Here is a 20779-nt window from a genome sequence, read left to right as displayed (position 1 = left end):
GATGAAAAGTACGCTGCAAAGCGAGCAAAGCGATCACTTTTTTATATTCTCTTGCCCAACATTTGTTGTAGTTGTGGTCAGTGGTTTTCGTTGCAAATGCTTTCCTCCAAGTAAATATATGCGGCGTTTAATCAGACGTGAAAGGGGCCTTAAGCATCGACAACGAAACAAACGACAACGCCGCTTCGCAACCGAGGCAGACTGGGCCAAAGGTTTCGTTTTTGGCGGGGAAAAGCAAGTTTAAGCTTGCAGCTTCCTACACAGACAACGACTTTTCCTTTGCGAAGAACTTTGTCTTGTAACAGTCTTGTTATAGCATTCAAAGCTGTTGTAATCATTTTATACCGGTACACGCGAGGATAACGCGCACGTATAGTCACGTGTTACAAGACAATAAATCATCCATTTTTTCTGTTCATAACATGGGGCCCAACGCGGGGCAGAGGTTTGCATTCGTTTGAGTCGTTTTCATTTGTCATCATTGCATTGAGTCGTTTCATTAGTTATCATGGGAGAAGAAAAGGAAAAGTTGGATCGCCCGTGGGCAAAACCTGGAGAACATCGAACCGTCGTAACAAAAAACATAAACGAAGCGAGAACTATTAAATTAAAATTAAATTACTTTTATTTAAGCTCGATAGCGTGAGGAGTGGTTGCCCAATCTCCCGAGCCAGGGGCTCATGTATTAAACGTTCGAGCATTCCGGATCGAATTGGAATTTAGAAATGTTGGTTTTTGCGGAGAGGGGAAAACCGGAGTACCCGGAGAAAAACCTCTCGGAGCAGAGAAGAGAACCAACAACAAACTCAACCCACATATGACGTCAAGTCCGGGAATCGAACCCGGGCCACATTGGTGGAAGGCGAGTGCTCTCACCACTGCGCCATCCCTGCTCCCCCCAAATTCTCGAACACACCGATTTAGAAGATAATATATAGATTTAACCAGGGCTAAAAGCGAAGCTCCCATTAATAAATTTGTAATTTCAATCGAACAATAAACTAGTATTCCACAAATCAGTTCACTTTAGAGCACATTCATGTGACTTTTGTTTTGAGGGATTAAGGCTAAGTGATTTCAGAGAAAAATAATTTGCTAACAGTCCAAGAGTGCACCAAACCTTACATCGAGTTGACGGCCTTTATATGTACACCCAAAAACTGGCAATCATCCTCGATCACATTTTAACGTCCATAATGGCTCTTGATCACAGTACATTAGGCCTGGAAAACAAATACTTGGAAAGCAAATCCGGCAGAATTTTTCCCGTTTGACAAGTTTGCTTTACAAAATCTTGCTAACAAATCTGGGGGCCTCAGACAGAATGCAGTATTTCACAGTTTTGAAATATAAATTACACTCATTCAATATTCAGGACGATCGAAGCACGCGTGGGCTTTTAGCGAAACCGCTAAAAAAATTTCCAAAATCACCTATATAACGGCCAGCCAGTTGCAAGCTGTGGAGTGTTTGAATGAACATATATAGAGTAACACTTCAACATAATAAAGAATTTATTGTGTTTTTTTTATTTCATGGTTTTATAACGATGTGTAAACTTAACAAGCGTTTAATACGCGCGACGTTTTGAGTACCGTCCTGCAACTGAAAACATTAACGGTAAATTGCAAGAGAGACTACTAAAAATCAATAAAAGAAATATAATTCGGTGAAACATTTACAGAGACAACAATTTTCATTCACGAAGACAATTAAGTATTAAAGTGTCTCTAAGAATCCTGAGTCTTTATGCTTAAAGCCTAAGTTTATGTTTTAAAGCCGGCTTCCCGGTGTTTGCTGTTTTCAAAAATGAACTGGAGGCGAAAAAATTGCTCAAAGCTTTCTTTCTACAGCCAAAATAAAAACGCAACGTTTTTTCTTTCTATTTGCGGTGAGAAAATATCGACTAAAGACTTTTTAAAGTTCTGCAAGCTTAAATCAAACCTCATACTATAGGTCAGATCATTATCTCAAATCTTAATTCAAACATGCATAAACTATAGCCTCATAAACTGCGCTCGGCTTCATGAAATTAGATATATGAAAAAAACAAACTCAAATACAATAATTACTCAGGCAGCTCCTGGAAGCTACAGCGCTTCAGACTTTTCAATCAAGCAAGGTGAAAAACGAAAACGAATCGATGCCATCCGAAATCGGATTTCCGGCTTTGACAGGCGACGTATTTCTCAACCAAAAACCCAATAGACAAACTAGCCATGAATTACAGAAGACTCTTGATGGTAGCTGAATTTCATTTCGTACATCCAGTAGAAAAAGACAGTTAAAAACATGACAAGTTGACACAAAACTCTGTCAGCTTTGATGGCACAGTAAACAAGTTTCAAGATGCTGCATAAATTTTCCGCATGAACTCACCTGTCAAATTTTGACCAATCAGAGCATAAACATTGGACGTAGAGCGTGACCAACGCGTTCACGGACGACTGAAAACAACAACTGGCAAAGCGATCATGTAAGAACGAGATCTTGACAAACAATCAAGACAACAAATATAATACACAGACACATTTAAAGGTCAACAATTTGTATTCCCGAAGACTAAAGAGACTAAAGCTGAGTCACGAATAGATTTAAATTAAGCCTTAAGTTTTAAGCCGCCTTCGCCGTGTTTGCTATTTTGCAAGATGAACTCCAGGCAAGAATATCGCTGTTTTTACAAACATTAGGATAACTAAACTATTTTTCAGAACTTTTTCTTCTAGTCGTGGTCAGAAAATGTCTAAAGACTTTTTAAGTTCTTTACTAGGTCAGATAAATTGATGCAAACCTTACAAATGTGCGTAAAATGACGGCATAAACATGAAAAAAGAAAACACATAAAATGCAATAAAATTACTCAAGCTTACCGGTCGAGATGCAGCACGGAAACCCATCAAGTATATAAGGCCAGAATCGCTTAAGATTTTTCGCATGGTCCAGCAAGGCGAAGTAAGCTTACTAAGAGTAGCTTCTTTTTGAAAACGATGATTCCCGATTTCTTTTTGTCGTTCGGCGCATTTCTCAACCACAACTCAGTAAACAAGCCAGCCAAGAATAACAAAGGAATGTTGATAGCTGCTGTATTTCATTTTGTAGATCCAGTGCAAAAAGACAGGTAAAAACGTCAAAAGATGAATCAAAACTCTGTCAGCTTCAGCTATCAGTGAACAAGTCGCAGATGCTGCATAAATTTTCCACTTGAATCCTCTTCGCTAGCGCGCCTGTTATTTCTTACTCTAAGCCTTTCTCTTCTTCTTTCCCGTCGCTTTTCACTTACAAGCAAATAGTTTGAATCCAATCCGCTATTGTTTGTTGCCATAACAATTTCTTCGAAACAGTTTACTACAAACTGAGCTCTCCGGACACAAAATCCTTATGCAATGAAGTAGTTCCGTTGAAGTAATTGAAGTAAACATGTTTTTGAACGCGACAACAGCCACGTCATTTATTGCGCGATTTCCCGCTAAGAAACAGGTGGGTTGCACAAATGCACCGCGCGATTAACTACATACTCCTCCCCCGGACGGGCTGACACCTGATTCCCTTCCCTCCCCCACAAAGAGTGTACGGGCGTACGCTACGTCATAACCAAATTTTCTCGGATGGATGGTTTACCAAATTTTATTACCCATGGTGCTACGCTGGCGCGCTTCGCGCGCCGGAGCTCCGCTATAATGTGGAGCCGTTTGAACGTTGTTGAGCAAATATTGGATGAAAAGCTAATTTTACTTGCGGGATTCGACGAGAAGATTGCAAAAATATGTTCAGTTGATCATATCGAAGAGGAAATCGAGGTGGCGGATGAAATCCGTTCGAGGATTCTACAGACAAAGGGGGAAATTGCCATCGCACGTGCTCGGGTGAAAAATGGCGGGACTTCTTCGTCTACTTCGTCTTCACATGGTTCGGCACAAAATCATCATACGGAGGAACATAAAGCCATCAATAACCCAAATCAAGCTCCTATGCCATTGCAAGATAGCCAACATGCCTATCAGAAAATTCAGGTCAAATTCATCAGGGTGAATCTGGATCATCACCGAGTACTGCATTTCAAACTAATTTCACAACAAGTCAAGATGGCGGACCTTCATCATCGAGTTCCGTAAATGAACTTCCTCCAATTCCGCCTTCTCAATCAAGTCATAGTCAGTCTACAACCAAGCCACGTCTACCAAAGCTCGTGTTACCAAAGTTTAACGGTGAGATAACACTGTTTAAGTCATTTTGGGATAGTTTCTGTAAATAAAAATGCTGACCTTTCCTTTGTTGACAAGTTTAATTACCTTCATGCGTTGTTAGAAGGTCAGGCTGCCCGACTATTCAAGGTCTTACATTGACAGAATCTAACTATCAGGCTGCATTTGAAATTTTACATGAGCGTTTTGGTAAAACGCAACAAATCATTTCAGCTCATATGGATGAGCTTCTCAAGTTGCCAACTTGTACATGGGATAAACCTGGTCAGCTGCGAATTATTTATGACAAAATCAAGATTAATGTGCGTGGTTTGGAGTCTCTAGAAGTCAAAGCAGAGCAATATGGTAGTTTTCTCATACCACTGATCATGTCAAGATTACCAGCTGAAGTAAGGTTTTATGTTGCTAGAGTTTCTACCAAGGATGTGTGGGAGATAAATGAGTTGTTGAAAGTGATCCAGGCAGAAGTTGAGGCTAGAGAATGGAGTGACACCAAGAAGATACGAGAAAAGAAAGGAACTGAAACAACTCCTACACCCAAGAGAGGATTTTCCCCAGGAACTGCTAACTCACTGCTTGCAAGGTCAGGTGATGGATCAGGAATTCGTCGTGCGTTTTGTAATGGTGAACATTATTCATCTGCATGTGAAGAAGTCAAGGAAATTCAGAAACGAAAGAACATTTTGAGGAGGGATGAACGTTGTTGTTTGTGTTTGGCAGTGGGTCATCGTGCAAACCAGTGTACCCGGAAGAAGAAGTGTAGAGTTTGTGACAGGACAGATCATCATCAGTCAGTTTGTGAAATGAGTTCTAATCAGTCAAGATCTGAAACACCAGCTGCACCAACCAATGCTAAAACTAAGAAGATATGGCGTCCGTCCACACGCATCCGGTGAATCCGGCATACGAATCCGCAACTGCTTGATTCCGCTCTCCAGGGTGGAAATTTCTTAAGGATGCTTTTTTTAGGGGACAATCCAAGAACCGGTTTTTTTTCTAGGGGGGGGGGGGGGATTAAAAACGGGTCATGAATCCTTAAAATCCACACTCTGGGTGGATTCTTCGGATCAAATCCAAATGCGGATTTTTGAGATTCACAATCTGAGCATTTTTTTGGGAAACGATTTGAAAAAATCATTTTTTTACAAACGGTTTGCGAACAAAAATGGAACACGTGATATGCCGTACATGTATGACATTCTAAATGAACCTCTATGTTGGTGGCGCATTAACTTTGAGCCATTAGTAAGTTACATATCATTCCATATTTGTCATCTATTTACTTTCGTAGACTGTTTTTTAACCCTTACTTGTCATGTTTTTGTAAGAACATAGTGTCTACTTACTAAACAAAACAAGTCATCAGCTTCAGTTTTAAATTCTTATAATTTTATCATCCTAAGGTGTATTCTATTCGTGAAAGATTGTGTTTCAAACCGAAATATATACATTTTCTTATATTCATACGTAGTTTTTGTTGCTTTTCCTTCTTGTCCTCGCCGCGAGGATCGGTTTGTGGTTTTGTCCCTCTATTTTTCTCATCACAAGGAGAACGAGGACATGCCGTCGTCATGGTAAATGACCCTTTTTCGGATCTTCCTTTTTTTTGGTATTGAAGAATCCGTATGATCTGGGATCACAAATCCGTTTTTGGATTCTCCCAAAAAACGCAGCCTAATACGCTAGGAATCCAGAATCGTATGGACGCTAAATCGAGATGTTTTTTATCCGGTGACGTAACAAGATCGAGCCCGGAACGTACCCTGAAAACCGGATTCAAGATGGCAACCTCGTTCCCAGGTTCTCTCCCTTACCCGTCAGGCTTGATCTTGTTAAGTCACCGGATAAAAAAAAAATATACGGATTTAGAGTCCACACGATTTCGGATTCATAGCGTATTTAAAAATTACCTCTCTGGAGAGCGGATTCGTATGCCAGAAACACCGGATACCAGCCTAGTCCCTAGGCGTTCTCTGCTCGGTCAATCCTGTACTCTACCTTGAGCTGTGACGTCACCGAGAGATACTTGCCGAGAACGCCTAGCCAATATTGCCAGATCAAATATGGCGGCCCTTTGGTCAGGTTACTGCAACTTCAGCCGAAGGTAGCTGAAAATCCGTCATTTGAACAGGAAGAGTTTCTATGTGCATGCCACAGCGAAAAACAAAGTTTCGGTTTCTTGACAAAGGATCCGCGAAACCAAGTTTTGTTCAACTTAAGTGGACTTTCACGGGCAGCAACAGGTACCAGACGATGATCTTCTTTCTTGAATTTGTGCCAATGAATCTTTGCACGATGGAGGAGCTGAGGTTACGGACTGTTGTCGAAAGAGGAAACAAGGCAAACGTGTATATTGTCAACATATGCAATGCAAACATATACAAATTATAGTTTTAGTTAGTTGTTGACGTTTGTCAGCGTTTAAGAGTTCTTCTCACGAAAAAAGCATTTTCTTAAAAATTCGTAGTTTTTTTTCCTTCAAATTTTTTCAGGGCCACAATTGATTAACTAACTACCCGGATTCTGAATTTCATGATCATTGAAAAACTGTGACATTATCTTCTATAAGCCCAAACTTGAGTAAACATTGAAGATTTTTAGCGTTTTGGCTGAGTTTGTGCTTTAGTTTTCTATTGTTTCTAGTCTGTCATGATACAGCATTCTTGTTCAGCACGCGTGCAATGACAGCGCTTGGCTGACTTCCGAATGCTCACCGAGATATGATAATTTTGGTACGGTGAGACAGGCGATGACGTGATACCTAGGTTTAACTCACGATTTTTGATCGATTCTCGTGCTTCTCGTGCCTTTGCAAAAAAATCAAGAAATGCTAGACACTAAATCTACTTATCATTAAAAAATATATATAATTTTACATAGGTTTAATGCAAGCCAATAATTAAACCAACTCATGACTTATACCTTTATCTGGTAGTGAAAAAATTAATTACACTTAAAAGCACTGTCAGTTTTTTTGTGACTCTTGGTTTCGCTCTAGAATCTTTCTTGCTCTTCTTGCTTAGAGGTAATGCTAAAATTGTTAGCAAAGCCCTTCTACCTCCTGCAGTATACAAAGCGTTACGTTACGTGACGGGAATCCCCTCTATTTTCTCACAATAGAAAACTCCCAAAGCACAAACTCAGAAATTGCCATCGCTACCCTAAGCCTTATTTTTTGTGCAGTAAACTGTAAGAAACAAGGAAGAAGGCACGTTAGCAATGCCAAAGTGGTGCCCTTTGTCCTGCTTCCCAGTAGCCTCATTGAAGAGGATAGTACCTTGATGAAGCGAAGTGAATCAGCACTAAACAACGGCAAGAAAATACAATAAGATAATATGTGGAGAGCTTGCGAGATCGACAAAAATAGAATTGATCAAATTTCAACTGACGAAATAATTGTTTTTGAAAACATTGAAGACTTGTGCAATGAATCTGTTTCAGTGATACTGCTTAAGAATGCCAGTGTCTTATATGAAACGTTAGGGAAGATTAACCAACAGAGCAACGACCGTTCTTTTGACGCATACGACTTACCCCTCTTTCAGTCCGTTGGAAAGACAGTTCTAGGGCGCGACACCGGAAATCCATGTGATTCTTCAGAAGAAATTCACTCAACTGAATTGTTAGAGAGAAATCTAGCGAACTTTAATTAATGCATTGATCCTGTGAGTGGAGATGGGAATTAGAGGTTAGAGAGCACTGTAAGAGTATACGCTTAGGAGGCACAGTCGACGAAGATGTGTTTAGCCTACGTCAGCTATTTGTTGACCGTGTTCAGGGAAATGAATTTTACCAAATGCTCCTCGGTATTTCACAGGAAGAGATAATGATACAGAAACTGAACGTTTGCGTGAATACGGTTCATTTTCAGGGGAGGTTGGCGATTTAGTTATGAAGGTTTGCTCTGACCTTCTGTAGATTTTACCATATTTGTTATTACCAGGAGTCCCGTATACTATTACGTTCCGTTTATTCCGGATGAGCCACTTGCTGGGAACCCATAAAATGTTGCATACAGTGCTTCAGACCCTGGTCACTATGATGGTACTCTTCTAAGGACCCAAGACAAAGACCAAGGTAAAGGTACATACAGGGTTTTTATAAGGAATTTCCGTGCTATCCGTTATTTAATGAAGCACGTAAGACATGTACAACAGGGTTCGAGCAAAGCAAAGAGTAGAAAACGCGTTCGGCTGGCCGCCACGTTGTTTACACCAAATATTGCGTGGGACTAGGAACTAGCTTTTAGAAGCCCCAGGCGTCCTTGCTTTTGTGTAATTCGCAGGAAATCGCAAAAACGGTGAAAAATGTCAGACATTACGAAGTTTTTAGGTGATGCTACAAGCAGTAATGATACAGAAGGTAGTGAGCCGATGCCTAAAAAGGCAAAAACCTCAGGTGTTTCGCAAACAGCTTCGTTGAAAACGGTTCGGAACTGGGAGAAGGAGCTTGAAATCGAGTTGGGGAAAGAGCACAATGACGACGGAGTTATTAACAAGATTTGGTATGTGGTTTGTAAAGAATTTGGAACGGATAGATCATCTACAGTAAGTATAGTCAATCTAAATACACTGTATCTGTTTTGGTATCGAAAATTAATATGAAATGTCTGACTAAAGTTATTTTTAGTTTGTTACAGGATGAACAAGAATAAAGAAAGAAGCAGTGATGTATCATAAAAAGGCCGTCTTTCACAAGCAGGCATTAAAGATCAAAATAGCCAACCAGCGACAAGAAAGAAATGAACCCTCTGAACTTGAAAAAGGATTTCAAAGAGCAAATAAAGAAGTTTATGACAAAATGGTAATGCTGTTTCGGTCCGCTTATTTTCTTGTTAAAAAGGAGCGCCCATAGAGTAATTTTCCTGACATCATTGAACTTCAAAGTTTGAATGGACTCAGTTTGGGAGAGACATATCTCTACAAGATATCTTTATCTTGTGACAAAAAAAAAACGAATTTCTAACCTTGTACAAAATTGTATGCTGTGCCACTGGGTATATTTTTTAATTGAACTTTTTAGCCATCATCGTGACCTCTTATTGGTTACTTCGACGTCTTAGGAAGAAAACCGTTTCCCACCAGAAATCTTACAGAGAGAAACACTGCAAAATGGTCTATGAGAATTGACGACACCCAAGATATGATTTCATAAGGGACGAACCAGTAGAAAACTAAAGGCGGGGCGGGGGCAGTACAAAAAAATATATTCGTACAAGGGAAAAGTAAATATCCAAAAAAAATCATGCACGCCAAGTTATATAACACACATACAAAAGTTTTAAATTTAAATGCACTGGCCTAAAAAAAATCATCCAAGAAAATGTTAACGAAAAAAGATTCATGCGGTTGGAAAATTCCCCACACACCAGAAGTCTTCTGATGGACCGCCGCTTAATTGGGTTTTGTTCTTTTCAGGGGGCCAATTAGCAACTTTTTACTTCTGAGGGTGGTTATTATCTCTTGTGTGTTTCTCATTCCAACACTTTACAAGATTAGCAGTCCTTAGTATGCAGGTCATCGTAGGTCCATAAGACTTTGTAAACCGTAGGTAATGCGCGTGCGTGGCTACAACAATGCTGGAAGAGCTGTGCAAACGGGTTTATGCGCTTACAGGATACTTAAAAAAACACACACACACACACACACACACACACACAGACCCCTCCCCCTTCCCCCTTCAGAAGTACAATAGTTTGCCCCTTAGTTTGCCATGTAACAAATCACTTCATGACTGATTCCAAACAAAACTGGTTATCTTATATTCCTTTAGACGTCGACCAGACTTTAAGTGTCGATTATATTTTTTTCTCTACAGGCGTGATCGTTGGTCGCAAGGGATGTACGTGCACACATGTCCAATACTCTCGACTGGATTCCAGTGAACAAAACCTGGAGTCCAACGGAGTCTGGTCGAAGAATGAAACCGGAAGTACAGTCGAGTCCACTCGAGTTACCGGAAGTCTAGTCATAAGATGAAACCAGAAGTGTAAAGAATACTTTGAGAGGAGGGTTCGAAGTCGTCCGATGGAGTCCATCGGATCCACTGGAAACACATCGATTCCGATGGAGTCTCCGGAAGTCTAGTCGTGCCATGAGTCAAAACAAGCACGTCACACGTAAGACATTACTCGTTCTCAAAACTGTGAGTCGAAACAAGCACGGTACACATGTAACATAACTCGTTCTTAAAACCATGAGTCGAAACAAGCACGCTACACACATGTAACATAACTCATTCTCCAGAAGTCTAGTCGTGCCATGAGTCAAAACAAGCACGCCACACATATGACATAATTCGTTCTTAAAAACATAAGTCGAAACAGGCACGCCACACATGTAAGATCACTTGTTCTTAAAGCGAGGAGCAGAAACAAGCACGCTACAGTAACATCAATAACATAACTCGCAGACACATCTCGCCCGACTTTAATAATAAGCCCAAAGAAGCACTTGTTAAAAATCAGTTGTTTTGAAACTTATGTTACCGGTGGTTTGAATTTAAAATTTAGTAATTTGAGGCATCTGAACTAATTTCCAGTATAGAGTGTTTTCACTCACGTGAGCAGAATCTATGCAAATTTATTGGAACAAAAGAAAGCGTTTGCATAAGAAGAGAGTTCAACTCCCACAGGATTGGTTTGGGACACCAACATGGCCGCCGTTTTATTGTTTTGGGACACCAATATGGCCGCCGTGACGTCATGTGAAAACACTCTATACATCAAACAATATTCATGTTATGACGGATGAGGTCCTATATACTGAACGCGCTTCATACTCGTGGCCGTCAAGTATAAACCGATGATTTGTACCACAATATTAACAACACTTCAAATCACGGACGAAAATAAAAATATTTATTATATGGAGGAGAGTGTTTTACTGGGAACTAAACCACTCGTAGATTCCATACGCCACTTCATCCGGGACCGGAGTGGCGTATTTTCCGTATGTCACCTTTGTGAGTGTCGTATCGTTCAATGACGTCACGATTCCCGCCTTTTGCTTTTGTTGAATTGGTTTCTCCATATAATAAAAAGAACATTACACGTTGGCTCGAAGATATGAATTTTATGTTCTCGTGGCAAGAACAATATCTCACTCGTTCGCTTCGCTCACTCGTGAGATATTGTTCTTGCCACTCGAACATAAAATTCATATCTTCTCGCCACCGTGTAATATCCTCTATATATATAAGTCATATAAGAGCACCATTGACATTTGAATCTGTAAATTGGTCATTGATTTTTATTGAACTGGTGGCTCCTAAAACAGCCTTTTTTTTTTTGGGTCCCGCAATCAATACATTGCAGGTTTTTTAGTTTTTTTCTTTTTTTGTGTTTCTGGATAAAACTCCTTTTAATTTCCGGGCAATATACGACTTCTCTGTCTTGTCTTGTTACTGTGATTTATGTCTGGGCAGTCCGTTGAGGTGAAGCCATTTGCCGTAATCCAGGTCAAAGTAAAACCAAGTGTTCCGTTTGGCATCAACATTGTTCAGGATAAAGTCTAATTGCTGTGCACGCTTTTCTGCCTTCATTGGCAGCCAACTCTGGGAAAGGATTATCCAATGTGTTATCAGCTGCGGAGCACAACCATTCCCCAAGCAAAACATCATGAGGTTAAACGTCTCCTTGTCGCCATGAGGTTTGGCCCAGAACATCCTCTGGTATTCTTGTGGCCACGACTTTAAAGGGAAAATGCATTACCATTTATGGTCTCAAATAGTTCTCTACGCTCCGCAATAACTTCTTGTTTGCTAAGCAAATGAAACTTGCTTCGATACTCATTCAGAGATGCCATTTCTCAGAATGCCTTACAAGCGTCTGTGTGCATCCTCTGTAAACCGATGATTGTTGTGTGCTACCCTTTCTACTGTTTAAAAATATCGCACGTCCTTCGTTTTATTAATATCAATGCGGCAGGGTTCTACCGTCCAGGCTAAAGGAAATTAAAAGGAAAAACGCATTACCATTGATGCTTTCGAACAATTCTCTTGGCTTGGCAAAAGTTCTTGTTTGCTAATCTAATGAAACTTACTGCGATACTCATCCAGTGTTCCTAATTTTTGTATTATGTACAAAAGGGTCACGGTTTTAGGGAAAATCTTGTCTCTAATAGTTTCCACATTTCTTATTTTCATGTTTATTGATCAGTTGTTACTCGTGGATGTCTTTTCTGAGCTGTAATTATGCCAAAAAACAACAATGTCAGACTTACCGCTATAAATCGTTAACATCATGAAAAATCAATAATATCGATTTGACACAGCAATTTAGTTTATCGATTTTGACCCATTTCCATTATCAACATAAAAATCACTTGATTGCTATCGATTTTTATCGATACTGATTTTTATCGATTGACTACTTCGGGGTTACATATTACGAATTCAGTAAGAATTAGCTGGCTTTAAATTGCAATACAGATCTTTAAATTTCCTACCCTCATAGTTGCATCATGCAGCGAGAAGGTGAACTCCTCTACTTATCTATCTTTTACATACTTTTTTTACAAATTCAATTTCCAAATTAATATTTCAAGTCACATATAGCATAAACATTAAACTTACCGGACGGGTATGTATAAATTTGAACATTGAATTGATTAAGTTTAATGTTATTGTCCTCTTTTTATCAGACCATAAAAAAAATTGATGACTCATCAAGGTTTCTTTTACATTAATCTTTAGGTACCCAACTGACTGACATCGGAATTAAAAATAACCATCAATTCTATTCTTCTTTACAGGGCGCTGCAAATCTGCCTTTCACGAACAACTGGTGGAAATTCTTGAGCTTGTCGCAGACAGGGTGATTCTGCGTGGTGTGTCTGCAAAGCCTATGGTTTTACCCCATTGCACGTGGGATAAATTTGGTGAAATTCTTGCTGATGGAGGAGAAAGATCGCTTGGACTGTTTGATGAGTTGATGTCATTTTTCACGGAAAAGTGTTTTGTTGTCCTGGGAGTCCTTGTCCATGCTTAAAACAGGAAATTGCTTGTACAAGGTTTTGTCGGTGCAAAAGATGTGTCAGCCCCCTCTTTACAAAACAACGTGGCCATTGTGGGAACGAGCGAACTGACCACCGAAGCGCAAATAGCCCTGGAAAACTTGTTCGAGTCTAAAACATTGTAATTTGTTTTGTTTGGACGGATTTCGTTTAAAAAATGACTTTGTAGTACGAGGATTGGGATGGTGTGACAAGTCTGGCAAGCGGATGGGATTTATTCATTATTCACACGATTATGTCTGGTCTAGTCTGACCCAGCAAGAGCGGAGAACCGTGAAGTATGTGTGTGACATGGTGACCGGGTTAACCTTTAAGCTGAGACCCGCGGAGTTTCAAAGGGGACGCATTGGTCTGCAAAAAAACATGACCCCGGACATCTTTTCTTTGTGGGAACAATTCAATACTCCGACTCAATGCGTAGTCGCCTACAAAGGAGGAACTTTAGAAAAGACTTTTTTTAACTCAATTAAAAATTCCGTTTGTTAATTTAGAAGAGTATGGTTGTCCGAAATTAGATTATTTGCCAGACACCTATTATCCACTTGTTAATTGCGGCTGTCATTTTAATTTAAGCTTTCACTGTAGTATGGCCGAGTGTAATACGTCGGTTCAATAAAAACACACAGTAAATGATTTTAAAATTGTTTTATTCACTGTTTTCTAGTTCTCCCTTGATCCACAAATACTTTACTTCCTTTGGGTACAAGTACTGAAGGGCTTCTCTTCCTGCACGTGCGGCCAGCGAGCCATAACGATCTTCACGTGGTCTGCATTTAAGTCGCTTTCTTGCCTGATTACTTTTTGTGCGATTATTTTGGCGTGATACCTGGCTCTCGTCTTTGCAATGAATGTCTCTATTTTCCTGCCTCCATTTTTTGGTCTTTTCGTTTTTCTTGGCTCTGTTTTTTCCTCGGTACCTCCGCCAGCTCTCTTGACGTTTCTCTTTGTTTTCCAGACACCATTTCTTGTTCAGCATGGTCTTCCTTTCTTTATTTTCCGGTTTGGCATACCATTTTCTTTGGCTTTCCTTTCTTTTTTCTTTCTGCTCTTGGCTCAGGTTCTTCCACAATTTACGGCTCGGTACGGGCATGATGAACTAATGTCGTTGTGCAATAATTTTTTGGGTCACGAGTTTTGACTAGAAATGATGGTGCAATACAAAACTGGTTTTTCCAGACTTGTTTCATTCTGATGGTGCAATACTTGACCCTACAAAAAAAAAAGCAGTGATAGGCTCATTTTTATCATTCGAAGCCACGGATCTTCAAGTACCTTAACTTGCCGTTCTATCTGCTGAAAATGCCACTCTAAACGATCAACTACAATGGCTGTACGATTTTCCCTTTGCTGCCCTAATCAGACGGCCTATTTTTCAGACCGCGTTGAATAACATCCTCAAGTCGCTGACCCAAAATCAGCTTTTAGAGTACATGGACAACCGCCCCCTACAATCCAGCTATGACGGACAGAATTGTAAAAGAGATGTTTCGGCGATTTTCTTTGGACACCTTGGAACTAATCTCCAGGAGTTTCCATGTAGATCACCCGTTTGCCAAAGCCATGGATTTTGCGATACATAAGGAACAAATGTCAGGTACGATAACTTAACTCAACCGATGGAGTATTCGTTTGTTTCCTCTCCCTTGTTCTAAGTGGGTGATTCGTTTGGATTGTAAACAATGTGACATTAGTATTGAGTACAGACTATTCAGCACCCGTAAATACCTGGGCTGTTATTGGTGCGACGGCTATTTAACCGTAGGATGAAAAATGCTGTTTAAACCATTACATAAAGGAAGTATAATGCTGGACCCTTACTGGGACTAAGACTTGAATTTTTTTTTTCCAGGTACAATGGCTTTACTCAATACCTGGGTTATTCATACTTTTCCTCCAGTTTATCCCGTGCGAATGCTTCATTTAAGATGTAGATGATGTGGATCTTGTTTACTGTGGGTAATGTCGACCGAGATATCGGTCGACATAGCGGTCGATATAGCGGTCGACAGTCGGTCGATAGTCGGTCGATGGTCGGTCGATAGTCGGTCGATGGTCGGTCGATAGTTGGTCGATAGTCGGTCGATAGTCGGTCGATAGTGAGATAGACTATCGACCGAGTATCGGTCGATATTTCGACGACGCACCTCGACTTGCTATCGGTCATATGTCGGTGATATATCGGTCAACTGTCGGTGGTATATCAGTCAACTGTCGGTGGTATATCGGTGAACTGTCGGTGGTATATCGGTCAACTGTCGGTGGTATATCGGTTAACTGTCGTTCGAATATCAGTCATGTGTTAATTTATCAGGTGAGTCCAATGGCTTTTTTTTTAAGCAAAGACGTCATTAATTACTGTTCATGACATGCTTTAAGAGCGAGGAATACACATCTTTTATTATCGCGCTTTGACCTGCTTCATCACGCCAAGTTCTCGCTTGTGCAGAGACCACAAATTAAACTTATATATTTCTGTATTGAAGACGGGAACAGTCCTTTGTTTAATGATCAGTTATTGATAAAACGCGCTGATAATGTGCCGAGGAAGGTGACAAAAATATCCAGCAGACTGAACACATTCATTTATTGTGGAATACGCTACGTTCTCATTACATTATCCTGTCCTTATGCTCTGTCCTTTCGCTTTATATTTATATTTTGTTCAAAATAGAGACGACCATGCGTATACAGAAATTAATATTGAATGGTAAGTCACTTTTGGTCATCCACGAAAAGGAAAACAGTATGCGCCGCGTTAACATTAATATTATCTTAACTTGTTAAGGAAAAACAAGTTTAAAAAAATGAACTGTAAATACATTTTTTCATCAATGTAGTTCTGAGTCGGTTGAAAAATTCTCGGCATAGGAAAAATCAACCAGATATAGGCCTTACACGGTGGGAATAAATCACATAACAAGAAGCTGAAGGCCTATCATTCTCACTTAGCGGACTTCTTCATGATTCAATTCTAGCCGGCCACGCGTAGCGAGACTCCCACCCCTGAAAAAAAAAACGAGGGGAGGAAACGTCTGCGAAAAGGTGGTGGGCATCGATACAGATAGGCTAAATCCCGTTCACATGAATTAAAAGAAAGGCTAGATAAATGACTAATAGCTATTAATCCGGAATTTTGGCTAAGTACATTGAAGTTTGAAATTAAAAAAGCAGAAACACAATCTAAAAAAACAGTTAGGTCCAAGCTAGAAAATGCTTTCTAATTCCTTGTTTTCCAAGCTAAAAAATGTAGGAAATGCTAAGTGTCGACCGACCATCGACGGAGTGTCGACCAATTACTGACCGATACATCGGTCAAGTATCGGCCAACTATCGACCAACTATCGGCGAAGTGTCGGCGAAATGTCGGTGTAATGTCGGCGAAGTGTCGGCGAAAAGTCGGCGAAGTGTCGGTGAACGAAAAGCTATATCGGCTGAGACACACCTGGAACGACTATCGACCGTGTCTCGACTGAGTGTCGACCCACTATCGACCGACTATCGACCGCTATATCGACCGACTGTCGACCGAGCGTCGACCGAGTATCGACCGAGTGTCGACCGAGTATCGACCGAGTGTCGACCGAGTGTCGACCGACTATCGACCGAGTGTCGACCGCTATATCGACCGCTATATCGACCGATATCTCGGTCGACATTACCCACAGTAAACAAGATCCGATGATGTAACATTACCATTACGCACAGACTATCCAGTCTGCGTGAATATGGAACCTGTTTTTGGTGCAACCGTTAAGTTTCCTCTTTTAATTTTTTCAGGCTCACTTGACATTTGCGTTCAATACCGCTTTCATAAACGATTCATTGCTCCTTACCCCTGGTACAAGGTTAAAAACAGCATTGACACCATTCGCTTACGCTGTTGTATCTGTTACGCACATGTGCGATCTATTTTTGACATAGAAACTCCCTGCAAGGGATGCGAGATGTTAATAAACTTGGGTCTGGAACTTTAATTTTGCAGTACCCATGAAAGTCTTTGTGAAAAGAAAGGAACTTGTTCAACCCAGAAGACCAGACCGTTTTGTGTTTTACGCTCCTCACGTTACTTTTATTACGGACTCTTTTGTAGATACCTTTCATATCATTGAATGTTTTGTTGGAGAAAACGACAACAGAAGGGCGTACACGTATTTTTAATTTTGCAGACTTCCACCTTTTTTTAGCTCACAATATAATCGATTATAGCCGCAGTGATGGCACATTATGGTTAAAATGTCAAGACTGTCAAATCCACGTGAGACCCGTTAAATTTGTCTGTCAACTCTGTGGGTCTTTGAAGACTTTGTCGATTTTGTATTAGAGGATTAAAAAATTACTTTTTTCTTTTTTCTAGACACCTACCATATTGTATCGCATTACTTTTTATTTTATTGTTGTCCGATCAAAGGAAAAATAGCCTTTGTCAATCCACGCAACTGGTGTATATTTTATTGAGAGACCATTTTTTTCTTTTAGAATCCATTCACGTGTTAACGCATTATACTGTATTTTTGGAAGTTGGCCGTGTGATGACGATTTTCCCTCGTATAAAGGAAAACTTTCTGTTGTAATACCTGGCAATTGGTGTATACCTCTCAAGGGTGTCAATCTTGCTTACTCTATCGAAAAAACCATGTATGGATTACACGGCTGGACGATTAATGATTATCCCTAATTTTTTTTCTTTTAGCAACACATTATGTGTTAAGCCATTACTTCATCTTTCGGGAAAGAACATTTAGCCTTTTGTTACCGAATAGTCATCTTGTTCACATAAGAAACTCTGTATTACTTTTCTCGTAGGCTTGCTTGAAGACATAATTTAGCCTTTTGTTACCGAATAGTCATCTTGTTCACATAAGAAACCCTGTATAACTTTTATCGTAGGCATGCTTGAAGACATAAATGAATGGAAGGTTTTGAAAAGTACTCCTCTGGAACCCGAAAAATTAGTTCGGTTTAGGAGATTTACTTCACCTCTCTCGTTAGAAGAAGAATTTATAGTTTTTTACTTTTACAAGAATAGTGGGCTGGGAAAGGTCGTCATTGTGTATCTGTAATTTTCAGGGCCGACTCTTAAGACTTTAAAATGTTTTTTGTTTTGTAGTAATCCTTGACGGCATATTTCACTGGCGAGTATTAAAAAGTACCCCTTTCAATCCCGAAAAACTTGTTCGCTTCCAAAAATGTAGATATCAAAATGTACGTTTTCTTATGTTTCACATGGTACCATGATCAGACGGCTTCTTTCGTCTAGTCAATGAGGGGGATTGGTGGTGCTCGATTCCATGGACAGTCACAGGTCAAAGACACTATTTAGGTTGGCCAAGACGAAGACATTTAGTTAATTTCGGTTCCAAATGGCACAAACACTGGACATATAACCCTTATTACCTTTTTCATCTTTATTAAATTTTTTTCCACAACATACATTTTATTCTTTGCCGTAAACGTTCATGGGAGCCACACTTATCGACCTTCGCTTGTAAAGTTATGCTGGTGTAAATATGGAAGTAAAGGACAGAGAATGTACAATGTTTCCCTAAAACCTTATTTAGAACGCTGTGCACAAATAGCTGATGAAGTGCGACAGTCAAATTATTCACGATTTTTCGGCTTGCCATGATTGTTTTTCAGATTTCCTGTTCAATCAATGTAAACACACCAATCATCAGTTGCTAGGCGAAACCAGCTGGCCATTGATCAAATTGCAATTTGCTTTGCAGAATTCTGAATGACAACTGGTTGGATGAATTCATGATTTTGTGACCAACTGATTTTTTTTTTCAGAATTAGTCTTGGGCATAATGCTTCACGAATGCCACGATCATTTACCCTCCCTTGTTACACTCCGTCGGTGTTCCAGTTGTCATCGAACGGGTTGGAGAAACCACAACCCCAGACCTTATCTAAAACGAATCGTTTAACTTCGTGACCTATTTTTAGAACGTTTTCTTTTTAGCAGTGAGATTCAGCATTAGGATACACATGTGTCACGTATACTGTCCTTCTCTGGTAAAATTGTGTTGGTGTTCTACCGGAAAAGGATGGAGCAAATGGTCCACCAAACGTGAATTCATTCAACGCTGTCACGCACTAGGAAGGCATCCCATTCTTGTTAATTTTTTAAGGCCTATACGATAAATGAATATTTTAAAGGGCGTGACGTCACTAGGACGTCACACACGTCCCGCTTGTAAAATAAGGAATGGCGTCAGAATAAAATGAGTTGAAAAGTGACATTTGGTGTGCTATTACATGAAGGGGGAATGTTGGGGGACTTTTCGTGATGTCTTACATGACGTACCCCTTGGTATGACGCAACTTTTCTGGGGTAATTAAATCCAGCCTTCTGAATGGTCGAGAGCGATCACGTGTTTGTAATACGCGATTCTGCTTGGCTGTGTGACAAGGTAGCCAGTATTACTACTTATGTATAAATTTGAACACTGAATTGATTAAGTTAATGGTATTGTCCTCTTTGTATCAGACCATAAAAAAAATAGATGACTCATCAAGGTTTCTTTTACATTAATCTTTAGGTACCCAACTGACTGACATCGGAATTAAAAATAACCAACAATTCTATTCTTCTTTAAAGGGCGCTGCAAATCTGCCTTTCACGAACAACTGGTGGAAATTCTTGAGCTTGTCGCAGACAGGGTTATTCTGTGTGGTGTGTCTGCAAAGCCTATGGTTTTACCCCATTACACGTGGGATAAATTTGGTGAAATTCTTGCTCATGGAGGAGGAAGATCGCTTGGACTGTTTGATGAGTTGATGTCATTTTTCACGAAAAATTGTTTTGTTGTCCTGGGAGTCCTTGTCCATGCTTAAAACAGGAAATTGCTTGTACAAGGTTTTGTCGGTGCAAAGGATGCAAGAGCAAAACGCTCATTTACCTCGAGACAGAAGAATCTCAAAATCCAAGTGAGGATCTTTTCTGTACAAGTAATACGTCATGCAGGTGCGGAGAGGATAAAGTAAAATATGATGCTAACTTTGTCGCTTATAAACGGACAAAGAAAATCCAAATGTCCTTGCCTCAAATTGGGTAGGCCTTGTAAAGCAACATGTCACTGCAAAAATTGTGCAAATCCTATTGCTGCCAAACTTCCACAAATGTGGAATGTCAGAAATAAATAGAAAGCGCAAAAGGACCGGAACATTTCATTATAAGAGAGTTCGAAGTGCCGACTACTTAATTTCACGAAATCTCGAGCCAGTTTCTAAGATATGGACTGCATTTGAGCAATCCTTGTTGCTAACTGTTACGGCGTTCGTGGTCTCCACCTTGGTTTCTCCCAGCCTAGAGAACATACCTCGACTTTATAACCATGTAGCCGAGTCCCAACATTGTCAAGAGGCAGAATTCCCCACAAGAACAAAAAATGGCTTACAGTTTGCTGGCAAACTAAAGCAGCTACAAGAAAAAAAATGAGGCTTTGACCAGACCTGGCAATTGACATTTAACTTATACTTATAATGTTGTTTTCTCTGCCCAGGCTGAATATTACTATTTTTCTGCTGCTTTTAGGCTGAAAATATTCTTGTATTATTCTT

This window comes from Porites lutea, chromosome 2 (assembly GCF_958299795.1).
Source record: "Porites lutea chromosome 2, jaPorLute2.1, whole genome shotgun sequence".
Lineage (NCBI taxonomy): Eukaryota > Metazoa > Cnidaria > Anthozoa > Scleractinia > Poritidae > Porites > Porites lutea.
This window is presented reverse-complemented; position numbering follows the sequence as displayed.